Here is a 23,767-nt window from a genome sequence, read left to right as displayed (position 1 = left end):
AATGTAAATGGTTAGGATAATATTTGATGGCATTGAAAGGAAACACTAGTCTACATTTGACAAGGGCTGTATTTAGTATTAGTTCAGATAAGAATTAAACAAGGTGACTTCTTAAAAATAAGATTTTGCAATTTTTTTTTTTTTTTTTTGAGACGGAGTCAGGCTGGAGTGCAGCGGTGCGCTCTCTGCTCACTGCAAGCTCCGCCTCCCGGGTTTACGCCATTCTCCTGCCTCAGCCTCCCGAGTAGCTGGGACTACAGGCGCCCGCCGCCACGCCCAGCTAATTTTTTTTTTGTATTTTTAGTAGAGACGGGGTTTCACTCTGTTAGCCAGGACGGTCTCTATCTTCTGAGCTCGTGATCCGCCCGCCTAGGCCTCCCAAAGTGCTGGGATTACAGGCGTGAGCCACCGCGCCCAGCCCTGTAAATTTTTAAAACATACAAGATTATTAAAAATTCAGAGTACATACTTTGTTAAAGTACAGGGTAGTCCTTATTCCATATACTTCCAGCATCAAATCCATTCTCCTTTTTGTAAGGTCCTCTGAGCTGGCTGCAGCATGGTCAGGCCATCATGACATCCCTCTGCCCTTGTGATAATGTACTTCGTGATATTCCCCCGCCCTTGTAAAAGTACTTTGTAGGATACACCCTCCCAGCCCTTGTGACAATACACCCTCCCGGCCCATGTGAATGTACTTTGTAGGATACATCCTCCACGCCCTTGAGAAAGTACTTTGTAACATCCACTCCCTGCCCTCAAAACAATTGCTCCTAACTCTGCCACCTATCCCAAACCTATAAACTAAAGATAATCCCACCACCCTTTGCTGACACCTTTCTCGGACTCAGCCCACTTGCACCCAAGTGAATAAACAGCCTTGTTGCTCACATTAAGCCTGCTCAGGTGGTCTCTTACAGGGACGCACTTAACACTTTTTATACGATTGCTTGTCTAGACCTAGAGTCTTTATTCACCTTTACTTAGGTATTGACACTATGTTGGCTTTAAGGTAATTTTGCAAGAAAGTTCACAGGTGCCTGTCTTTCCTGTTAATGCATGTTTAGGAGGATTTTCCATTACCTGTAAGGCACACAAATGTCCCCATTTACAATGGGGTTACAAAGGGTTACAATGTCCCCATGTAACCCTCAGAGGCATTTTTCACCTAGAATGGAATGTTCCTGGTACCTCCATTAGCACAACTCACCATCATTCTCTGTGAAGGTATCGCTGGAATTGTGCCCTACTTAGAAGGTTATACAACTTTGGGATCACACTTTTCCTCACTCACAATTCGGAAGAAATCATTCAGTTACCTCTGACACTGAAAACTGCAAAATAGAATTAAAAAGCCAGATTGATATATCGCTCTTGTAAGAAAATTACTTTCCCAGGTGAGAACTATTGTAAAAATAGCAACCCATACATTAGCTCCTGGTTATCTCTCTTCTACATCTATTGCCTTTTTTTTTTCTCTCTTCTGCTTTATTTCCTCACACCAGTTCTGTTTATTTCTGTACTGTCTGCTTCATGCTTCTGACATGGTTTCATTTCAGCAATAGTTTTCTTTTTCTTTTTTTCTTTATTTTTGAATAATCTTTGCCAGCTCATTTGTTACTCCTTTCAGGCCTCCTCTGTCGTATAATGATTTCTTTTTTTTCATTTTTGTTCATAATTTTAAACTTTTTTAAGATATAAAAAATGGTTAAATTTCTCTTACATCTCCTGAGGGTAATTTTATGTTTCTGCAGTTATACTTTCTCTGCCTTTTGTATATTATTTTTGTGTTCCTTTATTCTCTTTTTGATTTCTTTCTTACTTTTTTTGGACAATGTCAACCCACTATCTTACTTTAAACATTTCAGTTTATTACTTATTTTTGAATTATGGCAACCTTATCTTGGCCTGACTTTTGCTTGGTAACAGATTGGGGAGCGGAGCAATTCTAAGTATGAAAAAAAGTGAAAGCAGCTGGTAGCTGAAAATGTAGTTCTTATGCTACCCACCCCCCAAACCCTGACACTATTTTCTCCTGTTGGAGCTTGTCCTTCATAGAGTTCCCTGACTTTTCTGTGTCCCCTCATATCTTCAGAACTCAGTGCTTCAGTTGAGGATTATGACTCAGGAACCTATAAGGAAGGAATGCTTCCTTCCTGCCTTCCTGCCTTCCTTCCTGCCTTCCTTCCTTCCTTCCGGCCTTCCTGCCTGCCTGCCTTCCTTCCTGCCTGCCTGCCTTCCTTCCTGCCTTCCTGCCTGCCTTCCTGCCTTTCTGCCTTCCTTCTGGCCTTCCTGCCTGCCTGCCTTCCTTCCTGCCTGCCTGCCTTCCTTCCTGCCTGCCTTCCTTCCTGCCTGCCTTCCTTCCTGCCTTCCTGCCTTCCTTCCTGCCTTCCTTCCTTCCTTCCTGCCTGCCTGCCTGCCTTCCTGCCTTCCTGCCTTTCTGTCTGCCTTCCTTCTGCCTTCCTTACTTCCTTCTTCCTCTTTTTTCTAAAATGAAATATGCATACTGTATGGTATCTGGGAAGAGATGTCTAAACTCACATACCTCTTTCATATAAGTTTGTGGCTGATTTATTTCCTAGTATTATTGTAAATGGAATTTTATTCTCAATCCTCTTGTATTTTTGGTTCATTTTAGTGTTTCCAGGAAAGAAGTAGAATGAAATCAACATTGTGAGATAATCGTAATAGTGGTTTAAGGGAAATCCCAAAGATGCAAAAATATTTACTCTTGACAAAGTTCAACAGTATTAAGTAAAAAAACAAAACAAAACAAAACAACAACAAAAAAAAATATTTGTAGACCAGAAATAGTGGGGGAAAGCCCTCAATTTGATCAAAACAACAACCAAATATCTACCAAAAAATTATAATCAAAACCTCAGCATGCTTTTCTGGGGAGTAAGGGGCCTGAGTTAATGGACAGTGGATTCTAAAATTTATATAGAAATGCACAGAGCTAAGAAGACCAAGCAGTCTTAAAGGAAGAGAACAAATCTGGAAGACAGCCTACCAGGTAACATAGCGGACTAGAAAACTGCAGTCATAAAGACTGCATGGTATCCATGTAAGGAGAGACAAACAGAACAGTGGAGCAGAAGAGAAACCAGACGCCAAGCCACACATACACCTGATTTACAAGAAACATGACACTGCAGTGCAGAGGGAAAGATAGTGCCTTCAGCTGTTGAAAAAAAAATGCAACTTGACCCCAGTTGCAAAAAATAAAAAAAAATCAATTCCATCTGGAGTGAAGGGCTAGATGTGAAAGATTAAATGAAAATGCTTACATGCAGCACATGCATGACCTTGGAGTAGCCAAGGCTTTCTTAAGCAGGATGTAAAATGAGCTAACCATAACAGAATATTAAAAAGTTATAAATTGGGCCATATTAAAATTGAGAAAGTCTGTTTATCAAAGACACCATCAGGAAAGTGAAAGTATACTAATGGGATAAGATGTTTTCATTCTCTCTCTGTATATGCGTAAGTCTGAAATGCAATGTAATATGACATTAATGGACAACCCAATAGAAAAAGGGTAAAATACTTAACAAGCACTATAGAAAAGAAAACAACCATATGACCCATATGGCCAATAAATAAATGAAAAGACAATTGATATAGTTTGGCTCTGCCCCACCCAAATCTCATCTTGAATTGTAGCTCCCATAATTCCCATGTATCATGGGCGGGACCTAGTGGGATGTAACTGAATCATGGGGTTGGGTTTTCTCATGCTGTTCTCATGATAGCGAATAAGTCTTACTTGATCTACTGGTTTTATAAAGGGCAGTTCCCCCGCATATGCTCTCTGGCCTTCTGCCATGTAGGACATGTCTTTGTTCTTCCTTCAGTTTCCATCATGATTGTCAGGCCTCCCCACTCATGTGGAACTGTGAGTCCATTATAGCTTTTTTTCCTTTTAAATTACCCAGTCTCCAGTATTTCTTCATAACAGTATGAAAATGGACTAATACGACAATCAACTTCACGACTCACCAGGGTACAAAATTTTAACCACCATAGGATGCCACTAAGTACTCATTAGAATGATAAAAATTTAGAGAGCTTGATAATGCCCAAAATGGCAAGTACTGGGTGTTACTGGAACTTTCACAGAACTGTAAGTGGGACTATAAAATGTTAAATTAAATGTGATGGTTGTGAATTTCTTCTGAAATTCTAGATAAACATACTCTATTTGTCAGCAATTCTACTCGATAATGCCACAAACTAAAAAATGTGCACCTAAGTACACCAGAAGACATCTCCTATAATGTTCATATCAGTCCCAACTGAACACTACAGAAATGCCCAGTCACTAGAATGAATATAGTATAATATATGTACACAGTGAAATACTATTCAGCAAAGTAAACCATGTAAAACCGCACACACTATTAGGACTGAGTCTCACACACACAACAGTGAGCAAGCCGCATTTGCTGGAATATATTAGGTTGGTGCAAAAGTAATTGCAGTTTTTACCATTAGAGCAACAACCAACATTTTTCTGTATGTATATTCTACTTTTAAAAGGGTTCTAAATTATTTTAAATCCTAGATTTTTGAAAGCTATAACAGGTATGCATATATAAAAATAGGAATATTATTTACCTACTAACTGTTCTTGATTTTAAAAAATCAATTTCAAAGGTTTCTAGCAATATTGTTGCCAATTTTCTTCTTAACGAAAATGAAGGATTTTTACATTTTACAAAATAAAAGTAGAACTAAAGTGTAAAGGAATCACTATTTGCTGTGGTATCATTAACGTTAAAATAATTGACTATGTTGTGGCCCTTTGGACAAATAATCACAAAAAACAAACAAACAAACACACAGAAACAAAACCTACAAGATGTTCATGATGTTCATGTCCTGGCAATTTTTATCTACTCATATGGACAGAGGGGTGGAAGAATAAGTAGCATTAACACAGAAAAGCTTTAACATGAAATGGGTGACTTGGTAGTGATTTACAAATAAGTTAATATTAACAGTTAAAATGTTTATGCTAACAAAACTTGATATTTAGGAGAGACTTTAAAAGACATGACTCCTGAAATTGTGGCTTCTTATTTTCTGATAATCAGCATTTCAGTGTAAAACTCTGTAATTCTACTTATTATCCTTCCAGACGCTAAGGTATAAAATTACACACAATTGACAGCCAAATTACTGAGTCCGCCTTCCAAGGGACATGGGGAAGCTCCAACACAAAGATTCTTTTGCAATTAAATCCTTGCAAGGAGTAATATTTTTAGGGCCAACTCATCTTTTATTTGTAATCCAACAGTTATCGCCGCTGAAATGGATTGCAGGAGGTGGTTAAAAAAAATGGGGAAAAGGGATGAGGAAGGAAGTCAGACAAACAATGCTGGACTTTTGCCTAGGGCCCTTGTAGTGACAAGTACTCAGATACAACTGAAACCCCAGTGCTGCCTGCTGCTGCCCTAAACTCTTGAAACCAAGTGTCAGACAGACTCAAAAACAGGACTTTTGGTACTAAGAGACTAGATGTATATGTCGTCACACACACTAGCTAATATCCCTGAATCCAGTGTAAACTCAAAGTCTGTACTAGCAGTGTAGGGTATATTAAATCTATTAATAATATATATTCTGGTTATTATTTGCTTTAGCAGGGTATAAACCTCTTATTTGAGACCTCACATGCCTTCCTTCAATTGGTGCCTCAAACTAAAGCTCATGCAATGACAGATGAGGAAGACAAAATGATTTCAGAAGCAGCTCTCTATCGTGGCATGAAATTAATTTCACTGTATTCAAAATAGGGTTTCTCAAATGGAATGTATAGTTGACCATCTCGGTAATAGTTCAACTTTAAACCCACTGGCATACCTGATGTTGTAAATTATCAATCATGAAATTCACATGATTTTATATTTTTGGGATTAAAAAGCTTAAAGACAGCAATCTCCATCAAGTTATCAAATACACAACGACAATGATTGCCAGGAAATTAACTTAGAACACACTTTTAAAAATGCATTAATTAATTAGAGGTAAGGAAACACATCTGCTATATGGAATCAGCACCACTGCCTGCCTCCTAAAATGCCACGATGCACCAATTCTACTATAAATATATATTCTTTCTAAATAATATCAATAATAAATGCAGGATCTCACTTTTAAAGTAATCTTTTTCTCTGAGACACATTCATGCATGTACACATGCATGCGCGCCTGTGCAGAATGCAAAATTTTAAATTACAAATTGAGAGTCTCTTTATGGCAGAACTGGGAGTATTTTTTGTTTATTACCAGATGGAAAGCATCTATCATATTTTATCCTTTTCTAGATCTGAGGCATAAATTTAAGGCACTGTCTTCTAAGAAATAACTCGACTTGTTTGACTACTAAGAATACTGCATCCTAATCACCCAGCATTAAGAGTGGCATTTGTTTCAATTTTTTGCATATTTAGCTCATGTCTTTACTTGATATCCTTTAACATTTATGTAAAGTGGTGATCATGAATAATACTCTGTCAAGACAGAGTGGGCCCTGTTTCTTTGACTGGGCTTAGGTATTATGTCATTGCCCTTGGCTGAGGCACCTAAGGAATACCAATAAGGAAAGGCACATGACTAAGCATTTCAAGTTCTTCTCACAATGTGCTTGGCTAAGGCACGAGCCAAAGAGACTACTTTAAAAATATTTCTTTGCAAAGAGAAATAAAACAAATGCGTAATTTCTTGAAGACATATCACATTTCAATCCATCAAAGCATAACTATATACATGTTTTTGTATAACCATTCCCTGTAGGATATATTTGCCTTGGGTGTTATAAAAATCCCTTACATTTAGGCTGGGACATTTTGTCCTTTAAAGAGTTAACTTCCTACAGCCTTGGGAAGTTCAGATGTGTAGAGGATAGCAGTTAAAGGTGCTGCCTTGGAGGTGAAGGTTACAGGTGGACAAACAGGCTGAACATGACTGGCATTCCCCTGTTTCTAGGACTCCAGTGTTCTCTTTGTGCTTTTTGTTTGCTTATCAGCATTTTTTTAACTGATAGCAGTGCTTAAACAGTTAGCAATCAATCTTTCATGAATTCTAGTATATTTGTTCCATTTTTTCTTGACTGCCTGAGAAAAAGCTCTCATTTGTTCTTTGTACTATGGTGAGGTTTGGTGTGTGTGGAGCAGGACAGGCAGCGAGAACCCAAACAAGTCCAACGGAATCTCTAACGATAAAAGGATGCTGCTCACAGATATGGCAGCACTGTATATTAAACCGATGTGAATCACAACAGGCTCCGGGACTCATCATTTGTAGAAATAGCACGTTGTTCTTCTAGAATTTTGAAGACTTTTCTATAAGACTTGTTGAATACACCTCTATTTCTGAACAGTGCCTATATATCGGTATCTTAAAAAGGGAGCCCTTCCGTGTCTGTTACAGCCTAAGTTGGTTCTAGAACTGAGATTGCATTATTTCAAATCAATGTTTAGATGTCCACAGGCTTTGCTTACAGCTTTGTAAAGTTCTTAAATACTGAGTTTGCTCCCTTTATTACCCAGTCCATCTGGAATGAGAGGATTCCTTGGTATTTCAAAGCTGCTGACATATATGATGGACTGGATGAAAAATTTAAGGCTCATTTAGCTCTACAGATTTGTGTTATGTTCTCTATTTCTTGCTCTAAGCTTACAATTTGGCCTTAGCCAATAATGTGCTTTTCTTAATTCACAAATAAGCATTCCAAATTAGGGAATATTCTTTTTATGGAAACAGGGTGTCAGTCACCCAGGCTTCTGTGCAGTGGTGTGATCACTGCTGACTGCAACCTTAACCTCTCAGACTCGGGTGATGCTCCCACTGCAGCCTCCCAAGTAGATGAGACTACAGGTGTGCTCCACCGTGCTCAGATAATTTTTGTATTTTTTGTAGAAAAGGATTTCGCCATATTGCCCAAGCTGATCTCAAACACGTAGGCTCAAGTGATTCGTTTGCCTTGGCCTCCCAAAGTGCTGAGACTATGGGCATGAGCCACGAAGCCTGGCTGGGAATATTCTTTAAAAAGATAATAATAACAATGAAGATAAGTAGAGCCGGTATTTTACTGAGAAGGCAACTCACCGCGGGATAATGAGGAGAACTCATTTCCCATATCACTGAAATTACCCTTTTCCATATTCTCACATGATAAAAATAGCTGTATTTTTGCTGTTGTATCCAAAAAACAGTTTGGCCTTAAAGTAAAATGTTATCATTGTTTCTGTGTGCATCCAATGAGGCAAGCTATTACGATCTCATTTTATAAATGAGGAAACAGATTCAGAGAAGTTAAATAATTTGTCCAAAATCATGTTTGTGTTCTCAACCACTAGAGAGACCTATCTATAATCATTTACCAAGTTTTAAGTTTGTCTTCTAGGAGCCACGGCTAACAACCACCACATCATGTTCTTATTAGGTTCATATGATAATGATAAATCAGATTCTCCATCTATACCACAACCAAGGGAGATACGTGCTGATGAGGAGAAATTCCAGCTCCCTAGGAATCAGGTAAGTTCCTAGGGGTGACAGGACTCCAGGGGGGGTGTCCTACCCAGTAATCCCACTAAGCAATTCTTTACCACCATGGTTTTGTCAACTATTCTAAAGGTAATCAAGGTTGATATTGTATACACATTTTAAAATCCTTTATCTGATTATATTTAAATGGTATAGTGTTGCGCCTCCTTAAATAAGAGGAAACACATACCACCTTTATTTTCATTAAGCCTCCTATGGGAGGGCTTACAAGTTGAGGGAAAGGAGAAAGTGTCTATTTCTTATAGTCTTAATATACGAATTGAAGATGAAGAGCTGGGAAAATATATCTTCTCCATGAAAACTGATGAAAAATATAAGATTTAACCAAAAGATTTCACAAACAAGTGTAAATGTAAAACCTTAATATTTATTATAGTGAATATGCATTAACAGTTGGGTCAAAAAACATGAAAAGGAAGTAAGCATCTTGTATTAGTGCATTCTCATGCTGCTATCAAGAACTACCTGAGACTGGGTAATCCATTAAAAAGAAGATGTTTAACTGACTCACAGATCTACATGGCTGGAGAGCCTCAGGAAACTTACAATTATGTCAGAAGGTGAAGGGGAAGCAAGGCACATCTTACATGGCAGCAGGAGAAAGACAGCGAGCAAGCAGGGAACTGCCACACACCTTTAAACCATCAGATCTCATCAGATGTCATGAGAACTCTATCACAAGACAGCACCAGGAAGATGGTACTAAGCCATCTGAAAACCACCCCCATGATACAGTCACCTCCCACCAAGCCCTACCTTCAACACTTGGGGATCACAATTCCACACGAAATATGAGTGGGGATTCAGATCCAAATCATAACATCTACAGCAACATCAAAAATACATGGGGCAATCTACTCAAGGAGTTCATGATAACATAGCAGTATGTCCTGGAAAACTAAAAAAAAAAAAAATTATAATAAGTGTTATAGGAGAAAAGGTAACTGCCTTAGTAAACTTCATCTTGAACAGGTATTTTATTTCTAACAGATGTTTTTGGAAGCTTGTGTCTTCTAGAACTTTTCTGTAGTTATAAATACATTTACATATTTATTTAATGACCACATTTGGAGTTTTGAAAAAGTAACTCCTTTTGTGTATGAAACTTTGAAGTTGCCCACAATAGTTCTTGCCATATATAGCATTTCTTCTCAAATGTGACATCCATGACTGGCAGAGGATTTGGGTATTTTTGTTTGTTTTGCTTTTGCTAGTTCTTACAATCCCAAACAAGTAGAACTTGTAGTTATTCATGAGGTCCATGTAGATCAAAAGTTAGATTTACACCTGTGAGTACAATTCAGTGAAAAGTCAGAAAAATGAAAAAGTGATTACGAAAATGAAGTTTAGACTTTCTCTTGGGGTTGGCAGGCCAGGACGCTTGATATTCTGGTGATGAGACATGGAACACTGATTTGGCTATCTAATTTCTTGAGAGTCTTTTTGCATGCCCAGGAACCATAAAAGTGGAAGTTTTTTCTGCTCTTCTGATGGCATTCTATGGCCATAGAGTTAATACTTGGGTTACACTCAGAAGTACAAAGTTAAGAAGTGCCTCCAAAATGCATCAAGGTACCTACTTTTATCAAGTCCCAAATATTGAGACCACAAATGATTTTTATCCAATTATAAAGCAAAACTATAAATATGGATCTGGACCGGGTGCTGGGGCTCACAGCTGTAATCCCAGCACTTTGGGAGGCCGAGGCAGGCAGATCACGAGATCAGGAGATCAGGACCATCCTGGCTAACATAGTGAAACCTCGTTTCTACTAAAAAAAAAAAAAAATACAAAAAATTTAGCCAGGCGTGGAGGTGGGCGCTTATAGTCCCAGCTACTAGGGAGGCTGAGGCAGCAGAACGGCGTGAACCTGGGCGGCAGAGCTTGCAGTGAGCCCAGATCGCACCACTGTACTCCAGCCTGGGCGACAGAGTAAGACTCTGTCTCAAAAGAAAAAAAAAAAGGATCTGAATTTAAATTATCTATGATTAAAATATGTGACTTAAATTTCCATTCCTCCATCTAGCATCTAGAGTTTTCCTCAGCTGACACTGTCAATGTCCAAGGCAATCACTGATGTATTTACCTACTTACAGATGAATATACCTATGCTGACACAGCAAGTGTGTGGACACATTGTTGTGTCAAGTATGGGAAAAACATTTGCTGACACCTAAATTCTAAGCAATATGTGAGGTACACTAAAATTAAAACAAACAAACAAAAAAAACCAACAACAAAAAACTATGCATTATACCTATCAAATATTTTCCACAGATTTATTAAGTATATTATGTGTTGTAGGCAAATAATTGTGCCAATATGTGTGCAAATCTTTTATATGAAGACTAGGCCAGGCATGGTGGCTCACGCCTGTAATCCCAACACTTTGGGAGACTGAGGCAGGTGGCTCACTTGAAGTCAGGAGTTCACGACCAGCTTGCCCAACATAGTGAAACCCCATCTCTACTAAAAATGGAAAAATTAGCCAGTCGCGGTGGTGCACACCTGTAATTCCAGCTAGTCAGGAGGCTGAGGCAAGAGAATTGTTTGAACCTGGGAGGAGGAGGTTCCAGTGAGCTGAGATCACACCAATGCACTCCAGCCTGGGCAAAAGAGAAAGACTCTGTCTCAAAAAAAAAAAAAAGAAGAAGATGACAGTCCAGGAAATTGTATTTCAAAATTATTGGGCAGAACATTTCCTGACAATGATGTCAGTAAATTAGTGTAGTAGTAATAAATAGCACAGAAATCGGAAGGTAGCGAGAGCACTGGTGGTAAAAGTGCGGTGGGAAGAAGGTACCAGCAGACATTGTGAAGTCATCCATGAGAGCTTGCCTCCTGGTGACAAGGGAAGCTCACAGGTAAAGAGCTAAATTAAATGAATCCAAAGAATTCTAAATCTGACAAATACTCTAATTTGACTTGCATAAAACAGCAAGGACTTTTTTTTTATACATGATACTCTATTTTAGTAATACTATATACACAGATGTCGAAATATCTTAGGACGCCACATCTCTGAATGTACAACTAAGAACTATGTGAATAATGGGTTTGTATCCATAGATGTATGAACGAGAACATGCATACCCATAATTCACAAAAACATAATGTTGAACAGCAAAATATTTGAGAATGACAGGAAAGCTAGTATCACATTGTTTCTTTTTCCCATAGCATTATTTTCACCTGTTTTCTCTTTATGACCTAATTGGAATGATCAGGTTCCATCCTTCTCCATTTTGCATAGACTCTTTCTTGCAATTCTATGGAAAATGATGTATTGCTCTATAATAATTTTATATTTTTGTGAAAAAAATGAAAGGAAGACACATCATATTAAGCCATAAATAACTGGAACAGATTTAATTCCAGTTATTAAAAATAAAATTTAGATCTCTAAATTTTAATGTGGTCTATTTGAAAACGTTTAGTCATTTTAAATTTATTCAAATTATTTTATTAGATGTAATTGTTAATATTTAATTGTTCACTTCTCACAACTCATTAAGATTTTAATAACATATTTTTCTAAATGAGAATATATCATAATAATACATAAATGTATCTGCTGCCTTATAGTTTATAAAATGGATTTACATAAATTATCACTTTTGATCTTCTTAATAATCTTTTAAGTAGTTATTAAAATCTAAAACCAAAGAGATATTATGAATTTAATAACAGAAAGTTAATTTAGATCAAAATTCTTATTTGGGAAGTTAAATTGCCAAGCTAATTACTGAAAATACTCAGGCACACATTAAAATATGCTTCAGTGCTTAGGTACTGCTCATTAAAGAAAGCACCTAGATAGTAGTACTATGTATCAAAACATTCACCAGAACCTGTTCAACTCAAATCTGCTCCCGCCAAACACTCTAGAAGATTTTGCCAAGTGGGGAAAAGTGCCCTCCTCCCTACTACTCTGTGTTCCCAAGGCTCAGGCAGGCATTCCTCCAACAGGCTGTTAATTAAGTTCCCTTAATAATAAAGGGATGTAAAGCACTATGGGATACAATTTCTCCCCTCAAGAAGGTTAACAATATAATTTCTTTAAAAATATATTTGATTATTATAAAATACTCCATCATAATTTAATTTTTAATATTACAAGTGGCTCATAACAATGCAGTAGCATCACTTCAATATCAATATAATCATAATTAGGAAATTATAGATAGAAATCTATTAGAGTTTTACACTGTTGGTACCAAGAACTCAGTGATTTTTATCATCTGGGAAGATCTGAGAATCCAAAGCAACACAAATGAATATTTCTTTTCAGGCAAGTTCCCCACGGACATGTGTCAATATGCATAATCAACATGATGACATTAGATAATACTACTCAAACACCCTCTTGGCAGTTGAAGCAAGAAACAAGGGCACTGCCCTTTGGCCACAGAGACCAGAGCGTCTCCTCCAGTAATCTTTCCAGATGGCAGAGTGACACCCTGAACCACTGGGGACACTAATGGAATAACCTTACAATAGTCATGTTTGAAAAAGACAGAAACCAAGAGACAGCTTTGCTTTCTTTTTAAATATATATACATATAAAAATATATATTATAAATATGAAAAAATATATATTATATTATACATATTATATTATATATTATTTTAAAAATCATATATATATATTAAATCAACAGTCTGGAATACTGCTTTCCATTTTTCAAGCTAATATTGAAGTAATATTGATGTATGTTGATAGAATGAAGCAATCTTTGTTCTAAAATTCTCCTGTGCCTAAAATTGAAGAGGGAAAAAATCCAGCACATTACAACATAATAAATAATAATGATTTCTTTAAATATTTTTATAACAGAAATTAATAGGTTGGTAATTTAAAAGCCAAGATGCTTCTCAGATTATTCTCTACCCTATTAGAAAGAGGCATTTAGGAGAGGGTACTCCACAATGGGCATCTTAACAATAACAATCACAACAAACTGTTGGCCCTTTAGGCCTCTGCTTCCAAAATGCAACCCGTACTCATCATCATGATAGAAGCATAAATGTCACTGCTTCATAAATCTATTAAACAGATTCCATCTATATTTAGTATATTAAAAAGTTGGCCACCTACTTTTGCAATACGAACATCAACAGTTCTGGTTTCCAAAATCAATCCCACAATGAACCATCCCATGAAACAAACACAATTAGTTCATCCACATTATAATTTTATAATTTTAACATCACAGTTGCAGTGGGTCCTAATTTTCAACTTTGCTGCCCATTGCTGGTGTCACTGTCAGGACCTCATGTGCTACACCATCCCTCTCCAAACCTCTTGCTTGTCTGTAAGTATCCAAGATTACCCTGCCACATTCTTGCTTTGACAGTGAAATAGACTAGAGGCCTCAAAGGAATTCAGAGTAAATGGCTAATTATAGAGTTTGCTACATTCAGCCTTATTATCATATTATTTTAATGTAAAATGCAAAACCCAGGATGATTATTTTCCCTAAAAATAAAAGGCAAGGCTGTATGACAGCGCTTGAGATGATAATAAATAGTTCAGAGAAGTCTATTATACAGTCCAACAAATTACTAGAAGAATCTCATTTTTATTATCATTCATCCTTCATTCTACACATAGTTATTAAATATCTATTTTGTTCCAGGCACTCTTCTGAAGGGCAGCAACAGATGTGGTCCCACCCTCACACAGCTTACCATCCAGTTTTATTTTGGAAACACTCCATATTTGATATCTGCTTCTGCTTCTTCCAGTAGCTCAGTTTCATCTCTTTTAAACAAATCAGCATATATATTCCTAGTTACTTGCATATAGCAAACACTTAATCATTGCCTGACAGATTGAATTGGTATTTTCCTTTTTAATTAATAAGTGTATACTATTAAGGCATATTCTGAAATTTCAATATGATTGGCTACTTCACTGTCACAGAGGGTGAAAATAAGAACACAGAAGTTTACTATTTCATGTTTTGTGAGTATTCATATTCACAGGCTTCTTGTCCTTTTACTGTTGAAGTCTCAGTTTCTGGAATGTGGTTTATGGGGAGTGAGACTCTGGAATAAAAACAGTGTTTCATTTATGCAGCAATGAGCTGAGGCAACCTGTGGCCCATGTCTTCACAGCCATCCAGTTGGCATGAAAAATTTACAAACTCTCTACTAGTTGCCATGAGTTGGACAGTGTCCATGATCTAGACATAGTACAAAATTCTTTACATATTTACCATCAACAACATTCACCATGGTAAGGAAAGCACTATTGATCTATTTGAAAAATGAGGGAGATTCAAGAATGGGAGTGGCTCATGTCAAGCCCCACGGCTGATGTCTTGTGAAGCACGGGTCTGTGCACAGCTCTGCCTCCAAAGACTTGAGCTTCCTCCTGCAGCCTGTGAACCCCAAGCTTTGCAAGTCCCCTTGCCCTTCTGTATACAGTCCATATTCTTCCTCCATCTACCTTATGTCCTCTGGCTTTTCCCATCTTGGTTCTTCCTCTCTCTCCTAGAAAGTCTGATTCTCGCCTTCCCCAGATGATTCTAAGGCTCTGATATTACCTGGACCCAATTAACCACCCATGTCCCAAGATCTCAAAAAATATTCTGTTAAAACATTTGCTTTGGTATTTTCAGAAGCATTTATACTACCAAGTACATCAGAGGAGAAATGAGAGAGAGAGATTTATGGGCATTTGTGTTGGCTTTTGGTTTTAGAGATGGAAGACCTAGTTGAGCATTTGTCCAGTTACATTTGTGCAATTTATTTACCTGTGCTTTAAGAATGTTGAAAATAATTACAAGTTTGGTATGATGCAGAAAAGTTTTGTAGCAAGTAACAATAGCTCTGAGTTTTAGTTATAGCACCAGGATTCCTTGGGGAGGTTGCTGAACTCATCTTAAATAAAGTTCTTTAATTTATGAAATGAGAAAAACTCTTATACAGTATAGCCCAAGAGAATATTATAGGAATACAGTAAGATGAAACTACAAGTTCTTTGGGGTCAAGGACTTAGTCACACACACATTCATTCTCCTAACAGTGCCAAGGGGGACTCTAAGAAGAGGCACACTGGTGCCCACACAACAGACATGCTTACTAAATGAACATACACATATGAAAGCAACTTAAATTATACAGAATGACCACATGTTTATGTCAATGTGCTGAAGATTTGAGCTGTAGCAAACAGACAAGGGTCTTACACTCTAATGAAGCATCACAGACAAATTTAACATCCACACTAAATGAAGAGGATGGTTTCTCAAGGTGATAAGTCCTATAAAGAAAGTAAAACAGTCTGGTAAAAAGACAGAGCCTTTGCAGGAATAAAAAGCCCCTTACAGACCATATTAAGATTTGGATTTTATTCTAAGTACTAAAGAAAGCCATTAGAGGTATCTAAGTGGCCTGATCTTGCAGGTGCTGTTTTTAAAAAGATCAACTTAATGTATTATGTTACATTTAATGTGACCCTATCTAGAATAACAGGAGTCACAAAAAAATAGTCTTGTTTGGATCTGAAATGCCATGGTTCATAAAGATCATATACGGGACCAGTGAGGAGTCTTTTATAACTATGTAGGAACGGTGGTCACTAGAAATTTGGTGGTAGTGGTGGAGGGAAAGAAGAAAAGCCTGCTAAAATAGAGCTAAGAGGGCATGGCAGTTGTGAGAGGAAGAATTCTAAAGATGTCCCCCGCCCAAGTCCCTGGTCCTATAATTACTCAATCAAACATTCACCAAGGTTCTACTGTGAAGGGATTAAAGATAGACTTAAGGTTACAACTCAGTTGACCTAAAATAGGGAGGCTATCCTGGATTATCCAGGTTAACTCAATCTAATCACATGAGCTGGTAAAAGCAGATAATTCTCCAGCTATACCCAGAAGAGGTAAGAGATGAGTCAGAATAGAGGGTAAGAGAGATGCAAAGCCAAAGATGGAGGAATGAAGCCATGAGCCAAGGAATACAAGTGGACTCCGGAAGTCAAGAATGACCCTTGGCTACTAGACAGTAAGGAAATGGAGACTCTAACACAAGGATGGCATGGAACTGAATTTGGCCAAGAACCTAGATGCAGAAACTTCCCCAGAACCTCCGCAGCCCTGAAGACAGTCTGATGTCAGCCCAATGAAACCTACATCAGACTTCCAAGGCAGTGAGATACATAAACTGGTGTTGTCTTAAACCACTAAGTTTGTACCAATTCACTTTGGCAGAAGCAATACAAAACTAAAACAGCAGTGGAAAGTGTCAGAAGGCGGTAAGGGAAAGAGACTCATTGGGAAGGCTCGGCTCTTTGGACAGAGTTTGAGGGAATGGAGGAATCATTTACTGAGATGTGAAAACATGATGGAAGAACATTTGGGGAGAAAAATGGAAAACAAACACTTTGTTTTGAACATGTGAAGCTTGAGATGTCTTATCATTCATCCAGCTGGAGGTGACAGGAAGGCAGGAACAAACACAAGCTTGGAACTGAAGGAAGAGGTGAGGGCTGGAGACATGAGTCAGCTTTATGTGTGTCATAAACATATCAATGATGTTTTTAAATATGGACCTACATATGTGTTCCCAGGATACCTATATGGATAGATAAACGGAGAATGTCTTCAGGATTTGTTCATTAACGATGTCTAAGGAAAACGAGGAACATTAAGAAGGACAGGAGATTACACCCTGTTATGGGTGGAACTGTATTCCGTCCAGAAAGTATGTGAGCATCGCAATCCCCAGAACACGTGAATATGACTATATTTGAAGATAAGGTCTTTATAGACGTAATCAAGTTAAAATAAGATCAATAAGGTAAGCCCTAATCCAATATGACCAGCATTCTTGTAAAAAGGAGAAATTTAGACAGGCACACAGGAAGAATGATACATGAAGATGAAGTCGGAGGTCAGGAACCTGCTTCTGTAAGCCAGGGAACACCAAAGACTTCCAGCAAACCAGCAGGAGCTAGGGGAGTAGCTGGGGACAGATTCTGATGAAGAAACCAATCTGATGACACCTTGGTCTTGGACTTGTGGCCTTGAGAACTGTGAAACAACAATCTTCTGTTGTTTAAGCCACTTGGTTTCTGATAGCCTTTAATAGCAGCCCTAACAAACTAATTCACGCACACAATACTGTGAAGTCAATACCTAAGACAAGGCGTACAGAAATATTTGGAGTGGTATGGTCTCCTTATCTGACACATATAATATTATCTCCATCTTTAAAATAAAAAAAATGATTAAAATATGGCAAGAAAATAATTATATAATAGTAATAATATAGTTTTGATTGCTGAATTTTAAGAAACAGCAAACATATTTCTCAAGCACAAATCACTCAGAATTTAGTTTCTTTCATTAGACGATCTTAAAATCTATGGCAATTCAATTGACAGAAATGACTGTTATTTGAATATTAATCCTCTATTCAAAATTATGGAAGGGAAGGTGCTCAGCAGTCCGAGTTATGAATCCACTTCTGCATGATATTCCTTGTGTTTATTCAAATATTGTATTACTTAACTTAGACCTGTTAATAATGTCAAACTGTCAACTTCCCAAATGAAAGAAACTCAAAACTTGGGCTGAAAGTCTGTGAACACGGCAGGTATCAAACCCCAACCAACTTTAAAAGGAGCACGCCTTCTGCTGTGAGCAGAAATTGATACCTAATTAGGCCCCATGCAAGGAATGTGTTCACATGGACACTATGCATTAGAAGAAATTCTCAAGTTCATTATCAACCATAAAAAACCCAGGGGAAAATTCTCTTCTAAAATATAACATCTCTGAATTTTATCAACAATTCACAACAAATCTAGAAACAGATGCTACCGTCTTAAGGTATTATGCTGTGATGATTAATATTGAGTGTCAATTCCGTCCCTCTAGAGAACCCTGATGAACACATATACCAAATGCAATGTGAATCTACCCACAGCAGTGGAAGCTATGAAGAGTCCTGTTAAATTCTGAAACACTATGATTCATAGAAACCCAGAAAACACATAGTTGAAAGTAGAAAATTAATGCAGTGTTTTCTCAGCCAGGCCTAAGGCTTTAAACATCATCTATATGCTGATGATTTCCAAGGCTTTCATCTCCAACTCTGCCCTCCCCACTGAGCACCAGATTAATCTAGGCGACTGACTACTTCCCATCTCCACTGGGTATTTACTTACTAGACTTCTCTAAGTTCACATACCCAGAATAAAATCTGGTATTTCTCCCATTATTCCCACTCCACCACTCCACCTTTCCTCTCTCCCAGGCGCCCTTATCTTTGTAAACGGTACCACCAGCAACCCGGTTGTAGGGAACAAACATAGAGAAGAGATTCTAGAACAGCCTCTTTCCCCCTACCCCACAATAATACATCAGTGAGTTTCTGTTGGTTCTGCCTACAAAGTATATGCTGAGCTCCTCCACTTCACATCATCTCTACTGCTGCCAACTAGCCCATCATCTCTATTCTAAATTTCTGCAACAGCATCTTACTTGGTTTCTCTGCTTCCCGTCTTGTACCCCCTGCCACCCACCCACCACCTCCAGAGTCTTATTTTCCACAGAGCAAGCAGAGTTTTCCAACTGTTTAATCACATCATTTTACTCTTTTGCCTAAAATGTTCAAATTCCTTCCCATGAAATCATCGTCGTCATCATCAGTACCATTATCATTCCAAGGATACCTGAGGCTTCTGGATTTGATAGGACTCTGCCTACCTCTCTGATTTAATTTACTTTCATCCTTCCCATGTTTTACTAAGCCCCAACCATATGGCATTTTTTCTTCCTCAGATCCAAGAAGCGATTCCTGCCGCCTGGACCACGTTTTTGTCACATGGCTTCCTCTACTAGTCCTGTGAATTTGACCACAGGTGTTGCTCATCAGAGACACCTTCCCCTCAGCCAGCATTGCCCAAGTCTCTCTGGTTCACTCATAGTTTCTTTCTCCGTGTATTTTGTTTTATTCATCCACTCATCCCTATCTGAAACTCCACATATTACTTATTTATTTTTTCATCTTTTGTTGCTGTTTCTGCCTACATATTTATTACATGTGTCCCCTAGGAAGTCATGTGGTTTAAGAACTATGCCTTCCTATCTACTGTCCACTAAATCTGAGAGTGTTTTATTTATTTGTTTCTTTTTTATGAATTATGAGTAGTTGATCGAAAGTTTCAGCTTTTGGTTTCTACTGAACACAGAAAATGTGCCCTCTTTAAACGTATGACTTTCTTTCCAAATCAGTGACTCTCAATGGACCCTCTGTCACTGCAATGGTCAGTCTTACCTGATAAAGAATTATTCATCACTCAATGACACCCTCATGGGAGAATGACATTTCTTGAACTCTTGGGAGAACAATAGTCTATTTTATAGTACTATTGTATTAAGTTATAGTATTGGATAATAAACACAATACCAATACTTATTTTTTGGCTCAGTATAGACTGATAAGGCCCAACACTGACCAGTGAAACAACACAAAGGAATGCCTTGCCTGTGTGTGTGAGTGTGCTCCAGTCCTAGGAGGATGTGTCTTGGCAAAGCCTGGCTGGGACCCAGGTGGGTTTGAAGCCACTTGCTCCAGGGGAGGCTTGAACCTGGGGGCCTTCTGCATTCGCAGCTGTGGGATCTTGACCTCAAGACCAAGTGACAATAAACTTCTTCCACTTAGTCAGGCTCTGCTAACCTTTTACCATTATAGTTTGTCCCTAACAGAATCACATTGAGAATCTTTTAACTTACACAATGACCTCCTTTAAACATGAGGAGAAATTTAGTCCTGATTTATTTGACAGCAATTTGGTTTGAGTCCTAGTATTTATTATGTTGATTTATGATAACAATATAAGTGCCGATGACAAAGAGTTTTATGACTTGTTCCGGACACAAAGTTCCACTTTAGTTCCCCATACGCTGAGTTCTCTCTACATGCACAGATCAAAGTCGCCTGGCCATTCCCTGAGAATGGAGCCCAGTAAGACCTGGCCAGCTCAAGTATAGGAGTGACCCTCATAAATGGATCCTAAGCAAATACCCAGTGCCTTCTCTTGGCCAGGATCAATGTCATCAAGGAAATAACATTGAAAAGTTTCATCTTGCCTCATACACTGTAGCTTGAAATAGCAAACATTTCAAACTCTTTAGCTGAAAAGATGTCAAATAATTTATTTGTGAGAATAGCTGATTTTCACAACCCTGTACGGCATGCAACTCATAAAAGGCAGCAATAATATCCCCGTTTCAGTGGTGAGAAATTGAGGCCTAGAGAAGTGTGTGACTGGCATAGATTTATAAATCACTATGTTTTAGTGCCAGAAGGCTGCCTCGATTTTCACTCTCAGCCCAGGGAACCCACCGTCCAATAAGCCACTCTCCTCCACCTGCCTATGTTTGGGTTCTAGTTGGAAGTCCACAAATTTCAAGTAATAGAATGTTATTTCAATGAATGTTATTGCCTGAATGGATCATAGCAAAAATATAATGATGCAAAAATATCCACAGAGTTCTATTTATGTCTAAGCAGTGTGATCAATTCACATTTCTGCTATAAATGACATATTAGAGGTTTGCCTACACTATTGTCTTGATGGATGAATTGTAGCTGCATATTTGCTCAGGTAAAAAACAATATTTATCACAAGTGATCGAAAGAAGCTCTTGTTTGCTTAAATGAGAAGATATTATATTTTACTGAGGTCAGAAAGCTTAGAAACGGACCGTAATCTGGAGTCCAGATTTAGGATAAAATCTAACGTCTAAGTCAGTAGATGATATAGTTTGGCTTTGTCCCCACCCAAATCTCATCTTGAATTGTAGTTCTCATATTCTCCACCTGTCATGGGAGGGACCTGGTGGGAGGTAATTTAATCATGGGGGCAGTTACCCCTCATGCTGTTCTCATGATAGTGAGTTCTCATGAGATCTGATGGTTTTATAAGGGGCTCTTCCCCCTTTAGCTGGGCACTTCTCCTTGCTGACACCATGTGAAGAATGATGTGTTTTCTTCCTACTGCCATGATTGTAAGTTCCCTGAGGCCTCCCTAGCCAAGCTGAAGTGTGAGTCAATTAAACCTCTTTCCTTTATAAATTACCCAGTCTTGGGTATGTCTTTATTAGCAATACGAGAACAGACTAATACAGTAGAAATATTCTAACTGCAAAACCTGTCAAGTCTGCAGCCTTCAAAGTTTGCTTTAAGCAAGATTTAAGATTATCATGGTTTGTTGCCACTTAATCATGGAGTCTACGTATTTTCCCTTTACCAGGATGCGATGATCAAGATTTTTCTTGGGCCAGGTTCAGTGGCTCACGCCTGTAATCCTAGCACTTTGGGAAGCCGAGGCAGGTGGATTACACAAGGTCAGGAGTTCGAGACCAGCCTGGACAACATGGTGAAACACAATCTCTACTAAAAATACAAAAATTAGCTGGGCATGGTGGCACGTGCCTATAATCTCAGCTCCTTAGGAGGCTGAGGCAGGAGAATCGCTAGAACCTGGGAGGCAGAGGCTGCAGTGAGCCGAGATCTCGCCACTGCACCCCAGCCTGGGCAACAGAGAAAGACTCCATCTAAAAAAAAAAGTTTTCCTTGAACTCAGAACAGGTTAGATGAGCACACTATCTAGATATTTCCTTCTCTACTGCATCTCTCACTACAACATACTATCAACTTTTGTCTCTCTGACAACCGCTCCCACCAGACTCTGAGCTCTTTGAAGGCAATGATTCTGTTTCATTTCTAGTTGTGTTCCTAACACAAACAAGTGATCGAGAAATATTTCACATTAAAAGCAAAACATATCATATTCATTTCCATTTACAGAAATCCTAATATCAGGGGTTCACCAAGCCTACATTGTCATGGAAAGTCACAAAAGTTCAAGAATATGGTACCTTAAAACTAACAGTGTGTATATATGATCAGGCTGATAGATAGGAAATCCCAAACATCAGAAAGTGGACACTCCTTTCTATCACTTAAATGGCGTTGACTTGGGAAATTAAGAGATGTGACTTTACAAAAGGAACGTTTGAAGTGAAAAGTTTTGCTTAATTATAACTCCTATCAGTAAATCATTACTCACGCCTTCTGACTTGAGAGTTTTGTCTTTAAAGAAACCAAAGTGTTGCAGAAGTAAGAGTTAATTATTTTGAAAGACTACTATTAATTCAATATCCCTGAATTATATTTAAATTACTAATGGCCCAAATAAGCAGATTTATGCTAAGATACCTGGGATCTTAGCTATGTACCTTCTTCTTTCTTCAATGGTATACACATTAAGTAAATTTGATTGTAAAGGGAAAACTATTCACTGACAACATGGCTGATAGCAACAGCATTAAAAAGGCGTATTGCTTACTAATACTATGGTGCTTACTATTTCTAAAATGAAAAATAGGTTGGACACAGTGGCTCAGGCCTATAATTCCAGCATTTTGAAGGGCCAAGTTGGGAGGACTGCTTGAGCTCAGGAGTTTGAGACCAGCTAGGGCAACACAGTGAGATCCCCACCTCTACAAAAAATAAAAAATTAGTCAAGTGTGGTGGTGTAGGTCTGTAGTCCCAGCAACTTGGGAGGTTAAGCCAGGAGGATCACTTGATCCCTAGAGGTTGAGGCTGCAAAGAGCTATGATAGTTCTACTGCACTCCAGCCTAGGTAAAAAAGGGAGACCGTCTCAATATAAACAAATAAAATAAAATAGAAAAACATAGACTTTCATCATTCTCCAGGAGTAATTAACAATAGCTTAATTTCCATATTTAATAGAATCCAAAATTTGTCTCCTTGATAGTGGTATTTATTTCTTGAGTGCCTACGCTTGTGCTTTGGCTGAATAATGCTGCCAATGAGATACATGGCCAATACAAAACAGCTTCTTTGTGACATTTTCTAAGAAGTTTTTGCCAATGTCAAGATTTCTTAATCAAAATCCATTTTGCTTTGGGGTTTTTATTTTAATGTCAAGATGGTATTCATATGACAATTATCCTGTTGCAAGTAGCTTGTGTAAGTAATGAAATTGTGACTTACCTTGCTTCTTCTCCAAAATTTTGCAGATATACATGTATGTGTATGTGTATGACACTTATTGAAGCTGAAATTAAAATAATCTTTTTAAAGTGCTTCTTATTAAAACCACCGATGACATTTACGAGAGATGTAAGCAAACCCCGATGCTTCCT

The 23,767-nt window shown here is 38.1% G+C and overlaps 1 protein-coding gene across 3 annotated transcripts in view; it reads right to left on the bottom strand.

Moving 5' to 3' along the window:
- CTNND2 (catenin delta 2) overlaps positions 1–23,767 on the bottom strand; it is a 928,193-nt gene that overhangs the window by 613,431 nt on the left and 290,995 nt on the right. The window lies entirely within an intron of this gene.

The sequence above is a fragment of the Chlorocebus sabaeus genome, chromosome 4, assembly GCF_047675955.1.
Source record: "Chlorocebus sabaeus isolate Y175 chromosome 4, mChlSab1.0.hap1, whole genome shotgun sequence".
In the NCBI taxonomy this organism is placed as follows: Eukaryota; Metazoa; Chordata; class Mammalia; order Primates; family Cercopithecidae; genus Chlorocebus; species Chlorocebus sabaeus.
This window is presented reverse-complemented; position numbering and strand designations above follow the sequence as displayed.